Source organism: Prionailurus bengalensis, chromosome B3 (genome assembly GCF_016509475.1).
Source record: "Prionailurus bengalensis isolate Pbe53 chromosome B3, Fcat_Pben_1.1_paternal_pri, whole genome shotgun sequence".
Taxonomy (NCBI): Eukaryota; Metazoa; Chordata; class Mammalia; order Carnivora; family Felidae; genus Prionailurus; species Prionailurus bengalensis.
This window is the reverse complement of record NC_057355.1, coordinates 108,076,315-108,089,539: the sequence shown is the minus strand read 5'-3', so window position 1 is coordinate 108,089,539 and position 13,225 is coordinate 108,076,315. Positions and strand designations below refer to the sequence as shown.

At 39.2% G+C, this 13,225-nt stretch overlaps 1 pseudogene; it reads left to right on the top strand.

Annotated features, from left to right (window-relative positions):
* Window positions 1-4,985: 4,985 nt before the first annotated feature.
* Window positions 4,986-12,473, top strand: LOC122468106 (annotated as a pseudogene).
* Window positions 12,474-13,225: the final 752 nt, after the last annotated feature.

Sequence of the window (13,225 nt, the reverse complement as noted above, 5' to 3'; positions counted from 1 at the left end):
GGGAAGGGAAACAAAAATAATATAAAAACAGGGAGGGAGAAAAAACAGAAGAGACTCACAAATATGGAGAACAAACTGAGAGTTATGGGAGGGGTTGTGGGAGGGGGGATGGGCTAAATGGGTAAGAGGCATTAAGGAATCTACTCCTGAAATCATTGTCGCACTATATGCTAACTAATTTGGATGTAAATTTTAAAAAATAAAAAATAAAACAAAACAAAAACAAACAAAAAGAGCAAGTAACTGGCCAACTCCAATATCTTTCTGAATATACCAGTCTTTGGATTATCCGTCAAGATAATCCATCAAGACTCCATTTGTTTAGAATATCTAGAATCACAATTGTTGAAACATAGCACACAGGTTAAGGGATCTGGATCTGCAGTCAGCAGACCTGGGCTTCAACCCTATTGCAATACATTTCCAGACCCACGATGGAGTCACTCCTTCCCAGGATGCCACATCAGGAAACAAACTTAGATAACTTTCGCATCCTTATAAAGGTTTCACTTGATTCAAATACAGCACATCCAATCAGTCAATCCCCAACACCATGCCAACTCTAGGCTGCATACTTAACACCCTTGTTCTTTCTTTATTTTTCATTTTCCCCTTTCTTATCCTTTATACTTTTTCCTAATAAAAGCCCCTCACCTTCACTCCATTTTGCAATTCTCTGGACCCTTGGGAATGGAGACTGCCACTTCATGAAGTGTTAAATAAAGTTCATTTGTGCCATCTAAGTTGTCTTCTTTAATCATTTTTCACAAACCCAGCCTGTGACTTGGTGGAGGCAGATCCTTCCAGACCTTCTTGGTACATGTTCCATAAGGTTGTTGTGAAGACTGAATGAGAACAAAAACTGTCAAGCATCCAGTAAGTGCTCAAAAACATTAGCAATTATAATTACTATAATCTTTTGCCAAATTTAATGCTAAGATTTTTAGTTTTGCTACACTTACTCCTTATTCTTCCCACTGAAAGAGGACTTTAGCTGCCTCCGTTTTGACCTCAAACTTTTTTTTTTTCATTTATTTATTTTTGAGAGACAGAGCAGGAGCAGGGGAGGGGCAAAGAGAGAGGGAGATACAGAATCGGAAATGGGCTCTAGGCTCTGAGCCATCAGCAGCCCCATGTGGGGCTTGAACTTAAGAACCATGAGATCATGACCTGAGCTGAAGTCTGAGGCTTAACTGACTGAGCCACCCAGGCGCCCCTTGAATTCAAACTTTCTATTTGCATTCTTCTTTCTGGAAGAAAGACCTTGAGGGCAAAGAATCCCCTACCTGGGAAGAAACGACTTGCTCAAGCAGTAAGGACTGCCCTGAGCCAGCAAGACCCCATCTATGATTGACTCCCAAGACAAAGATCAATTTGACCTTCACTGCCCACCTTTACGTACCCACCCACCCACCTTCCCCTATATTTTCCTTATACAAACCTGAAAGGAAGTATTTTTGGCACTTTGGAGACAGTTTCTGAGATGCTCGTCTGCGGTCTTCCCAGTGTTGGCCTCATTGAAATAAATTCCTTTCTTGTTTCATTGCCACTGGTCTTTCTGACTTTGGATTTTGTCAGCAGAAAATGGTTGAACCTGGTCTGTTTGGGACCCCTGAAGTCAGGTGCTCTTGCACCCCTGTCCCCTGGCTATACCACCTGTGGCACTACCTTCCTTTTTATGATGGAGGGTTATTTACACTGTCCTTTACAACAGTCAGTATTTTTTCATCTCCCCTAGATAGGTGCATTGTTTTCAAATGCAGAAAGAAAATAATAATTCAGTGGAAGACTCAGTCTCTTGTTAGTGTCGTGATATTTAAACATTTAGCTCATGTATTGATTCTTTTTGCATTTAAATCAATTTTAGATGTTAACAATAGTTAATCTAATTCTAGGATCCTACAATTAACACAAGAACACAAATCATAGCCATCAAATACATATTACAGTCAAATAACAGGTAATTTTTTTTCTCTTAATTCTTTGAGGTTATTGATTAAGCCCAGTGTAATTTCTCTTTCCAAATGGAATTCCGGCTCTTATGTAAGAATGAGGAAGTAACAACATCCCCTGGAAAGGGCTATCAGACCTCCCTGGCTGGGTTAGGATGTCAATGGGAAGGCGGAAATGAAAATTAAACATCACAGCTGAAGCACAGATGGGAAACTGGATAAGCTGATCACTCTCTATTTTGATTACTACATTTGTGAGGGCTAAATGCCTGATCTGTGTTTGGGAATGACAGTTATCTTTGCTAAGAAGAAAAGAAATGAACGATCCCATCAACATTGTGATGTGGTTGAGATTTATATGCATCAAATCTGACCATGTTTGTAATATGCTGAAAATCTTGATCTGTTTAAAAGTTTCCAATTTAGCAGTTCTTCCTTCCCTGTCAGCACTGAGAAAAGTCTTTGAAATGCATAGGAACTGTACAAATGAAGGCGGGAATACAAATGGAGTGAATAAGGCCCCTAACATTTTGTAAGATACCAAGTATCTCTTCCACAGCCACATTCAACTCCCAGATGACTCTATGCTCAATTAAAGGGAAAGATATTCATGGGCGGCTCAGTTGGTTTAGCGTCGGACTCTTGGTTTTGGCTCAAGTCATGATCTCACGGTTCATGAGTTTGAGACCGCATCAGGCTCTGCGCTGACAGTGCAAAGCCTGCTTGGGATTCTCTCTCTCTCCCCGTCTCTTTCTGCCTCTCCGCTGCTTGTTTTCTCTCTCTCTCTTTCTCTAAAAATAAATAAATAAACTATATTTTTTTAAAAAAAGGGAAACATAGGGGCGCCTGGGTGGCGCAGTTGGTTAAGCGTCCGACTTCAGCCAGGTCACGATCTCGCGGTTCGTGAGTTCGAGCCCCGCGTCAGGCTCTGGGCTGATGGCTCAGAGCCTGGAGCCTGTTTCCAATTCTGTGTGTCCCTCTCTCTCTGCCCCTCCCCCATTCATGCTCTGTCTCTCTCTGTCCCAAAAATAAATACAAAACGTTGAAAAAAAATTTTTTTAAATAAAAAAGGGAAACATATTCAGTGAATCAGAAACTGGAAGTTGGTCTCAAATGGAGCCTACAGCATCTTTGCTATGATGTTAATGATTTACAGAGTCTCTTCTTCAGAGTCCCTTCCTCTCCACCTCCAACTGGTGTGGGCCATTAAATGGATGGAAATACTTAACCATTCTCTCTAGCTTTTCCCCCTCAATGATCAACACGGTGATCAGCAATGGTGTTGCTTACATTATGTTGACTTACTATATCATGTTTTCCTCATTCCTAATCCCCACAATTCATTCACAGTATTTCACCAAATGTACTCATAAAATGGGGTTAATCACACTTATCTATTATAGTGGACTGTTACTGTTTTTGTCCTAATCTTCAGATAAAAGATCTTTGGATCTCCTCTGAGGAATACAACTTTCCTACTCAGTCTGTGGTGTTATGGAGTGCTGGTACCCTCATTTCCATCTCCAAAGAGGGGTACGTTCATCAGGACTGATGTAGCCAAAGTGCAGAGTCCTGCTGGCCCTGGTCTCTGAACCCCTTCTCCTATCTTTCTATGCAGCGATGTCTTTTGCCCCCAGGCCAAGTTGGAAATATCACCTCTGAATAAATTTAGTGTATGTAAGGTATTCATGCAATAGCAACTCAGCATAGGGGTTGAATCACCAGAAGGACCCACTTTTCTTTGGCATTTGGGGAGACCCCCAGCCTGACCACATATCCCCAGCACTCTAAAGTGATTATTCACATTCCTACCTACAAACACAAAACCTGGCTCTAACTCAGAGGCAGGACACAGGAAAACCATCCCAAGCCACCTATATCAATCAAATTGTCCTTGACTCACAAAAAGTAAAAGATCATGGATGGTTGAAAAATTCTGTAGCTCAAGTGAGAACAACCAAAATAAACATCAAAAGGCCTTACCCAGAAATATAGATGATTCATAAGACATAATAAACTACAAGGAATTCTAGTCAGTGTCCCAAAAGGGAAGATATTGTATTCATTCATTCATTCATTTTCACTCAGCTATAATTAATGTATAGTGTTATATTAGTTTCAGGTGTACAATATAGTGATTCAACAATTCTATACATTTCTCAGTGCTCATCACAATAAGTGTACTCTTAGTCACCCATCACCTATTTCACCCATTCTCCCACCCATCTCCCCTTTGACAACCACAAGTTTGTTCTCTGTTGCATTCAAGAGTCTGGTTTTTTTGTTTGTCTCTTTTGTTTCTTTGTTCATTTGTTTTGTTTCTTATATTACACACATGAGTGAAATCATATGATATTTGTCTTTCTCTGACTTATTTCACTTAGCATTATACTCTCATGGATACTGTATCCACTTAAACCAGAAGAGACCTCTATAAAAAAGGAGCAGTTGGAAAACAATGAAGAGTTCATGGAGATTAAAAATACAATCACCAGGGGCACCTAGCTGGCTCAGTCAGTAGAGCATGCGACTGTGGATCTTGGTGTTGTGAGTTCAAGTCCCACATGGGGTATAGAGAGTACTTAAAAAAAAATAAATACAATTAAAAAAAAAAACCAACCACCAAAGTAAAACATAAATCTAAAGAATGCAAGAAAAAGACAAGAAACATATAGCAAAAAGACCAAACAGAGAAAAGACAAGGGAAAAAATTGTCAAGAGAGACAGAGTATCTAAAAGAAACTGTATCTAATAAGAGTTCCAGAAATAGAGAACAGAGGAAAAAAATCATAAAAGTAATAGAAAAATAATAATCCCCTGGAGTTGGTATAAGATGTAAAACTTCAGACTAAAAGGGCTTATTAAGTACACAATAGGGTGAATTTAAAAAAGAAAAAAAGATTCATACTTGGACACATTCTGGAATTTTACAACACCATGGATAAAGAGAACACGCTAAAAGCTTTTGGGACAGGATTGGGAAAACAGTTTATTACAGAAAAATAAAATACAGGGATCCTACTGTCACATAAGATGCAAGAAAGCAATGGGGTAGAGTGGAGCAGTGATGGGAGATGCCTGACGTTCTGGCTGGAGAAGTGGCTAGTGGTGCGATGGAGCAGGCCAGGGACCACTTTCTCCTGCAATGGACTACAGAACCGCACATGCCAGAGGAGAACAGGAAGTAGCATTAAAGACTGCTTTTGTTTTACCATAGTCTTAACCATGTATGAAGACTCACATATTCAGAAGGTGGGAAAAGGTACTTTTCTTTTGCTGTTGAAACTAGGAAACTTGTCTTTGATCAAAGTTATAAATCTCTCTCTCTCTCCCTCCTTTCCTTTTTTTTTAAGTAGGCTTCATTCCCAACACAGGGCTTGAAATCACAACCCTGATTTTAAGACTTGAACTGAGATCAAGAGCCGGATGCTTAACTGACTGAGCTACCCAGGTGCCCCACAAATATCTCTCTTAATGTTTTAAAATGTCTCTGTCCTGAGAAACCAGCTCTTGCTTTACATTTTGTTTATTATTCGTTTCTATTCTTCTCTGTTTTTTTTTTCTCCCTTATTAGTTTTTACTCTCATCTGTATTAGTTCTGCCCATTTTCTTTGGACTTATTTTGTTGTTCTTTTTCTGGCTTCTTGAGTTGAAATCTTGGCCACCTGTTATCAGTCTTTCTTGTGTAATAATTATATAATTATTTCCATGGATTTTCCTCTGAAATTTTATCCTATAGGTTTCTTACATGGCATTCTACTTTTTGTTAATATATAAATTAAAAAACATGGCCACGGAAATAAAAATTCAACCTGCAGATTTAGGGAGTGTACAGTTTGACAAGTATAAGTCTCTCTGCTCTCTTCCTTCCAGCCCATAACCATTAGTTCTGGGCCTGGGAGTTAGTCACTTTGGACCACTTCTGGTTTGGGTCCTTCTCATGGAACTATCTAGGACTCTAACTAATATGCTATGTCTCTATTATTTGGTTTATCAACCATCAGGAGTACTCTTGACTGCCCTCAATGAAAGATACGGAGTGTAGACCATTTAACACTCCTCAGGTTCCCCCACCCTTTCATGCAATTTTGATCATTTTGTAAGTTACTAAAGAACTTACGAAAATATACTTAAAACTTTTTTTTCTTCATCCATAAACTATTTAATAAAACTTGATTCTATATGGGTAAGATGAAGAAATTAGTGCCCCTACTTTAGAGGACTTTAGGCACAAATTCTTTCAAATCTGCAAGGAAATGGAAGGAAAGAAAGGCAACGAAAGAAAGAAAGAAAGAAAGAAAGAAAGAAAGAAAGAAAGAAAGAGGAAGAAAGAAGGAAAGAAGGGAAGGAAGGAAGGAAGGAAGGAAGGAAGGAAGGAAGGAAGGAAATAGAAAGAAAGGAAGGAAGGAATGAAGAAAGGAAGAAAGAAGGGAAGGAAGGAAGGAAATAAGAAAGAAAGAAAGAAAGAAAGAAAGAAAGAAAGAAAGAAAGAAAAAGAAAGGAAGAAAGAAAGAAAGAAAGGAAGAAAGAAGGGAAGGAAGGAAGAAAGAAAGAGAAAGAAAGAAAGAGAAAGGAAGAAAGAAAGAAGAGCTTCCAATTTTAGCTCAATTCTTATACCAGAACCTGGCAAAGGAAAAAGAAAATCAGACCATGGTTCTTAAGCTGGAGTCTCTAGACGCTGGAATATTCCTTTTTTTTTTTTTTTTCAACGTTTATTTATTTTTGGGACAGACAGAGACAGAGCATGAACGGGGGAGGGGCAGAGAGAGAGGGAGACACAGAATCGGAAACAGGCTCCAGGCTCTGAGCCATCAGCCCAGAGCCTGACGCGGGGCTTGAACTCACGGACCGCGAGATCGTGACCTGGCCGAAGTCGGACGCTTAACCGACTGCGCCACCCAGGCGCCCCCATAATAGCTTTTCTAGATTCCCAGTAGTAATCATGTAGAAGATTTTAAAAGTTTTTTTTAATATAGGGGTGCCTGGCTGGCTCAGTCGGTGGAGCATGCAACTCTTCATCTGACAGTTGTGAGTTCAAGCCCCACGTTGGGCATAGAGATTATCTAAATAAAAAACAAATGTTTTTAAATATAAAAAATATAGGGACACCTGGGTGGCTCAGTTGGTTAAGCCTCTGACTCTTTTTTTTTCTTAATGTTTATTTATTTTTGAGAGAGAGAGAGTGCAAGTGGGGTAGCGGCAGAGAGAGAGAGAGAGAGAGAGAGCAAGCGAGAGTGTGGGAGACAGAATCCAAAGCAGACTTCCAAGCTCTGAGCTGTCAGCAAAGAGCCCGATGCAGGGCTCAAACTCATGAACCTTGAGATCATGACCTGAGCCAAAGTCAGGTGCTTAACCGACTGAGCCATCCAGGTGCCCCAAGCCTCTGACTCTTGATTTCAGCTCAGGTCATGATCTCACAGTTCATGGGATTGAGCCCTGAGTCGGGCTCTGTGCTAACAGCAAGAAGCTTATTGGAATATTCTTTCTTTCTTTCTTTCTTTCTTTCTTTCTTTTCTTTCTTCTTTCTTTCTTTCTTTCTTTCTCTCTCTCTCTCTCTCTCTCTCTCTCTCTCTCTCTCTCTCTCTCTCTCTCTCCCCCTCCCCTGTTCACACTCTGTCTCTTTCAAAAATAAACACTAAAAAAAAAATCTTTAAAACATAAAAGTAAAAGATGTTATAAATAATATATAAAATAAATGTTTAATATAAATATGTATAGAATCTAATAGCCTAGGAATAGATTTAAGAATTTTGCTATATTTATGTTAATTAACTCTAAAACTTTTTTTTAATTTTTAAAAAATGTTTATTTATTTTTGAGAGACAAAGCACAATCAGGGAAGGGGCAGAGAGAGAGGGAGACAAAGAATCTAAAGCAGGCTCCAGGCTCTGAACTGTCAGCACAGAGCCTGACGCAGGGCTCACACTTAGGAGCTGTGAGATCATTACTGAGCCGAAGTCGGACACTTAACTGACTGAGCCGCCTGGGTAGTCCCAAGGACTTAATATTTTAAACTTACCATTTGGTAAAACATTAAGAAAAAAAAATGAAAAAATATATACCATTTGGTAATTTCTTTAAAAAGATACTAAATAACAAAAATTAAATGGAGACAAAATAAAATAGAGACTTAATTACTATAAAAGAAAACAGGAAGGAAGAGTAAAGATAATGAAATCAATAAAACAAATAGAAGATGGTAGACTTAAACCCAATTATGTCAATAAGCTCGTTATAAGTAAGTGGATGTCAGTTTTTCAGAAAAGACTATGTTGTTCATTAGAAATACACTTAAACATAAAGACACAGATAACTTGAAAGTATAAGGGTGAAAAAAAGACAGCATGAAAACATTAATCAAAAGAAAGCTGGCATGACATATTTATAAGACAAAATGTACTTTCAGGCAAGAAGTGTTGCTAGAAATAAGAAAGAACATTTCATAATAATCAAAGCACTGGTTCAATAGGAAAACCTAACAATCTTAAGTCTGTATGGACATAATAACATAGCTTTAGCATATATGAACCAAAAATTAGGGCTCCTGGCTGGCTCAGTCAGTGGAGCATGTGACTCTTGATCTCAGGGTTATAGGTACGAGCCCCACATTGGGCATAGATATTCCTTACATATAAAATATTTAAAAATATACATGAGAAGCACCTGAGTGGCTCAGTCGGCTGAGCATCTGACTCTTGATTTTAGCTCAGGTTATGATCTCATGGCTTATGAGATGGAGCATCGTGTTTGTGCTGACAGCCTGCTTGGGATTCTCTATCTCCTCTCTGTCTGCCCCAACCCCCCACTCACACCCACCCTCTCTCTTTCTCTTTTAAAATAAATATTTAAAAATATGTATATATGAAACAAAAATTAAGTAAACTAAAAAGAGAAATAGATGAAATCACAATCATAATTTTTTTTCAATGTTCATTTTTGAGAGAGTGTGTGTGCACACACGTGCTAGTGTGGGAGGGGCACAGACACAGGGAGACAGAGGATCTAAAGCAGGCTCTGTGCTGATAGCAGAGAATCCCATGTTCAAGCCCCAGGGGCTCGAACTCATGAACCATGAGATCTTGACCTGAGATCTTGACCTGAGGTGAACTTGGGACACTCAATCAACTAAGCCACCCAGGTGTCCCCATAATTAGGGATTTTAACACACATTTCCTAGTAACCAAAATCAAAAAGACCAAATTGTCAATGAAAATATATGTAAACAACACTGTTAAGTAACTTGACCTAATTGAAACTCAGAGAACACTGTGCCGGATAATTGCAGAATACACATTCTTTTCAAGAGCACACCAAGATAGACCATATGCTGGGTTATAAAGCAAAACTCAACAAATTTCATAGGACTGAAATTATACAGAGTGTATTTTCCAACTATTAGAAATCGATACAGAAATATAAGGAGAAAATCCCAAAATGTGTTAAAATTAAGGAACATACTTCTAAATGACCTGTGGCCAAAGAAGAAATCACAAAGGAAATTAGAGAATATTTTGAACTGGGGTGCCTGGGTGGTTCATTCAGTTAAGCATCTCTCTTTTTTTTAATGCTTACTTATTTTTGAGAAAGACACACACACACACACACACACACAGAGTGCAAGCAGGGGAGGAGCAGAGAGAGAGACACACACAGAATCAGAAGCAGGCTGCAGGCTCTGAGCTGTCAGCACAGAGCCTGACAAAGGGCTTAAACTCACAAACCATGAGATCATCACCTAAGCCAAAGTCAGGACGTTTAACCGACTGAGCCACCCAGGAGCCCCAAGCTTCGGACTCTTGATCTCAGCTCAGGTCTTGATCTCAGGATTGTGAGTTCAAACTTTGCACTGGGCTCGATGCTAGGTTTGGAGCCTACTTAAATAAAAAAAAATTTTTTTTGAACTGAAGAATAATGCAAATAAAACACACCAAAAGCTATGGGATGTAGCTAAAGCAGTGCTTAGAAGGAAATTTATGGCCTCTAATGAATACGTTTAAAAAAAAAGAGGAATGGCTGAAAATCAGTACTCTCGGGGCACCTGGCTGGCTCAGTCCAAAGAGCATGTGACTCTTGATCTCAGGGTAGTGAGTTCAAGCCCCACATTGGGTGTAGAGCTTACTTGAAGAAAAATAAAAATAAATTAAAATCAATAAGCTTTCATTTTATAAAACTTGAAAAAGCACAAATTAAACTTAAAGTAGAAGGAAAGGAAACAGTAAAGAGAGCACAGTAATCAATGAAATAGAAAGTATACATACTATAGAGAAATTATCATAGCTAAAAATTCATTTTTTAATGGAATAATAAGATCTATAATATCCTAGCAAACATAAGCAATAAAAGAGGGGCGCCTGGCTGGCTCAGTTAGTGGAGTATGCAACCCTTGATCCCACGGTTGTGAGTTTGAACCCACATTGGGTGTATAAATTATTTTAAAATAAAATCTTTTTAAAAAGTCAATAGAAGAGAGAGAAAACACAAAAAATCAGTATTAGGAGTTTCAAAATGTCATGTTACTACACATTTTACAGATACTAAGAGAACACAGTGAACTTTATGGCAATAAATTTGACAATGTACACAAATTCTTCAAAAAATACAATTTACCGAAACTGATACAAAAAGAAATAAAATGCTAATACTTTCATATATACTAAAGAAATGGAATTTATAGTTAAAATTCCATAAAAAATAAACCAGGCCCAGGTGACTTTCAAGATAAATTGTACCACATATTTAAGAAGAAATAATGATAATTTCTCTCAAACCCTTTCAGAGATTAGACAAACGGTAACACCAGCTTACTTGTCTTATGAAGCTAACATAAATCTGATGCCAAAACCAAAATCTTTCCTGCATATAAATGCAAAAATTCTAAATAAAACACTAGCAAACTGAATACAGAGATTGTTTAAAAATGCAATAACCAAGTATGTTCATCCCAGGGGAGCAAGGTTGATTTAACATTCTAAAATAATTAATATAATTCACCACATTAACAGACAAAGAGAAAAACCATATAATTATCTCATTAGATACAGAAAATTCATTGATAAAATAAACATGCACTCAGGAAAAACTTCTCAGCAAATTGAGAATATATGTGAAATTTATTAATCTGACAAAAGCTATCTACAAAAATACCAAAAAACTACATCTAACATATTTATGGTAAAATATTGAATATTTTCTCTCTGAGGTGCCAATGCAATTCTGCACAAGAAAATACGTTTGTTTGGATTTTTTTAACATGTGAGGCCAGAACTAAGAGGATTAAAAAAAAACTCACAAAGTTAACGCTTTCCTTAGACCATATACAAAAATTAAAGATGGCTCATAAGTATAAATGTGTCAAAATTAAATATGCCAGCGGCACCTAGGTGGCTCCCTTGGTTAAGCATCTAACTCTTGATTTCAGCAGGGGTCATGATCTCACAGGTTCATGAGTTTGAGCCCCACATCGGCCCCACGCTGAGAGTGTGAAGCATGCTTGGGGTTCTCTCTCCCTCTCTCTCTCTCTCTGCTCCTCCTCCTCCCCTCTTTCAAAACAAATAAATTTTAAAAAATTTTAATTAGAAATGCCAAACTGTCAAATTACAATATTCAAACTTTTAGAAGAAAACATAGGAGAGTGTGCCCGCCGTCCTGCGCATCTGTCTCTTGTTTCAACAGTGTTTGGACTGAACAGACCCAGACACGCCCCTTCTACCGGCCTCCGACCACCTTCCAACCTTTGTTTCCATTTGCAACCTTCGGGGCCATCTTTTTGCCCACCCTCTGCCTCCAGAACCAGCCAACACCCGATTTTGAACTTAGCTCCTCGTTACCGATCAACCCAGTTCCCAGATTCGTCAGAATTATTCCACCGAGGTGGAGGCAGCCGTCAACCTCCGGGTCGACATGTATCTGCAGGCCTCCTACACCTACCTCTCCCTGGCCTTCTAGTTCGACCGTGACCACGTGGTCTGGAAGGCCTGGACCACTTCTCCAGCGAGGCATCTGAGGAGAAGCGGGAGGGCCCTGAGCGTCTCTTGAAGACTCAAAACCAGCTCGGCGGCCGCGCCCTCTTCCGGGAAGTGCAGACACTGTCCCAAGATGAGTGGAGTAAAACCCTGGACGCCATGGAAGCCGCCCTGCTTCTGGAGAAGAAGCTGAAGCAGGCCCTTTTGGATCTGCATGCCCTGGGTTCTGCCCGCGCAGACCCCCATCTCTGTGACTTCCTGGAGAATCACTTTCCAGATGAGGAAGCGAAACTCATCAAGAAGATGGGCGACCACCTGACTAATCTCCGCAGGCTGTCCGGACCCCACGCTGGGCTGGGCGAGTATCTCTTCGAAAGGCTCACCCTCAAGCACGACTAGAAGCCTTTGGAGCCCAGCAGCTTTTGAGAGGGTCCTTCTGGCATCCCCCAGGTGCCAGGGCTTGTGCCTGAGTCTCTCCTTGCAGCCACTAGGCTGCTTTTTAACCACCTGAAGCCCTCGCCCAAGCTGTGGACCAAATGAAAACAATAAAGCTTTTTAGCAGCAAAAAAAAAAAAAAAAAAAAAAAAAAAAAAAAAGGGGTGTGGGAGAAAACGTAGAACTTCTGACCTTGGGGTAGACAAAGTTTTTTTTGTTTTTTGTTGTTGTTTTTAAGTAAATTCTACCCTCCATGTGGGGCTCAAACTCATAACCCTGAGATCAAAAATCATAGACTCTACCAAATGAACCAGCCAGGCACCCCAAAGATTTCCTATATAAGATACAAAAGACAATAACCATAAAGAATAAAAACATAATTGGACTTAATTGAAATTAAGAACTTTTGTTTATTAGAAATATCAGTGAGTAAAGAGGCAAGTTACAAACTACAATAATTATCTATATCTATTCATCCATCTGACAAAGGGGTTATAATCAGAACATATAAAGAGCTCAAATTAAAAAAAAAAAAAGATCAAAAAACCCCACAACAGTTTATAGAATGGGCAAAGATTTGAACAAGTACCACACAAAAGAGAATATCTAAGTAGCTAATAAGCATATGAAAATATGGTCAGCATCATTATTCATCAGAAGAATGTACATTAGGGGTGCCTGGGTGGCTCGGTTTGTTGAGCTAGTAACTTGGTTTAGGCTCAGGTCATAATCTCAGTGTCATCAGATCAAGCCCCATGGTGGGCTTGGAACTGGGCATGGAACCTGCTTGAGATTCTCTCTCTCCTCTCCCTCTGCCTCTCTCTCCCACTTGCACCCTCGCACTCTCTCTCTCTAAAATATAAATAAATAAATAAA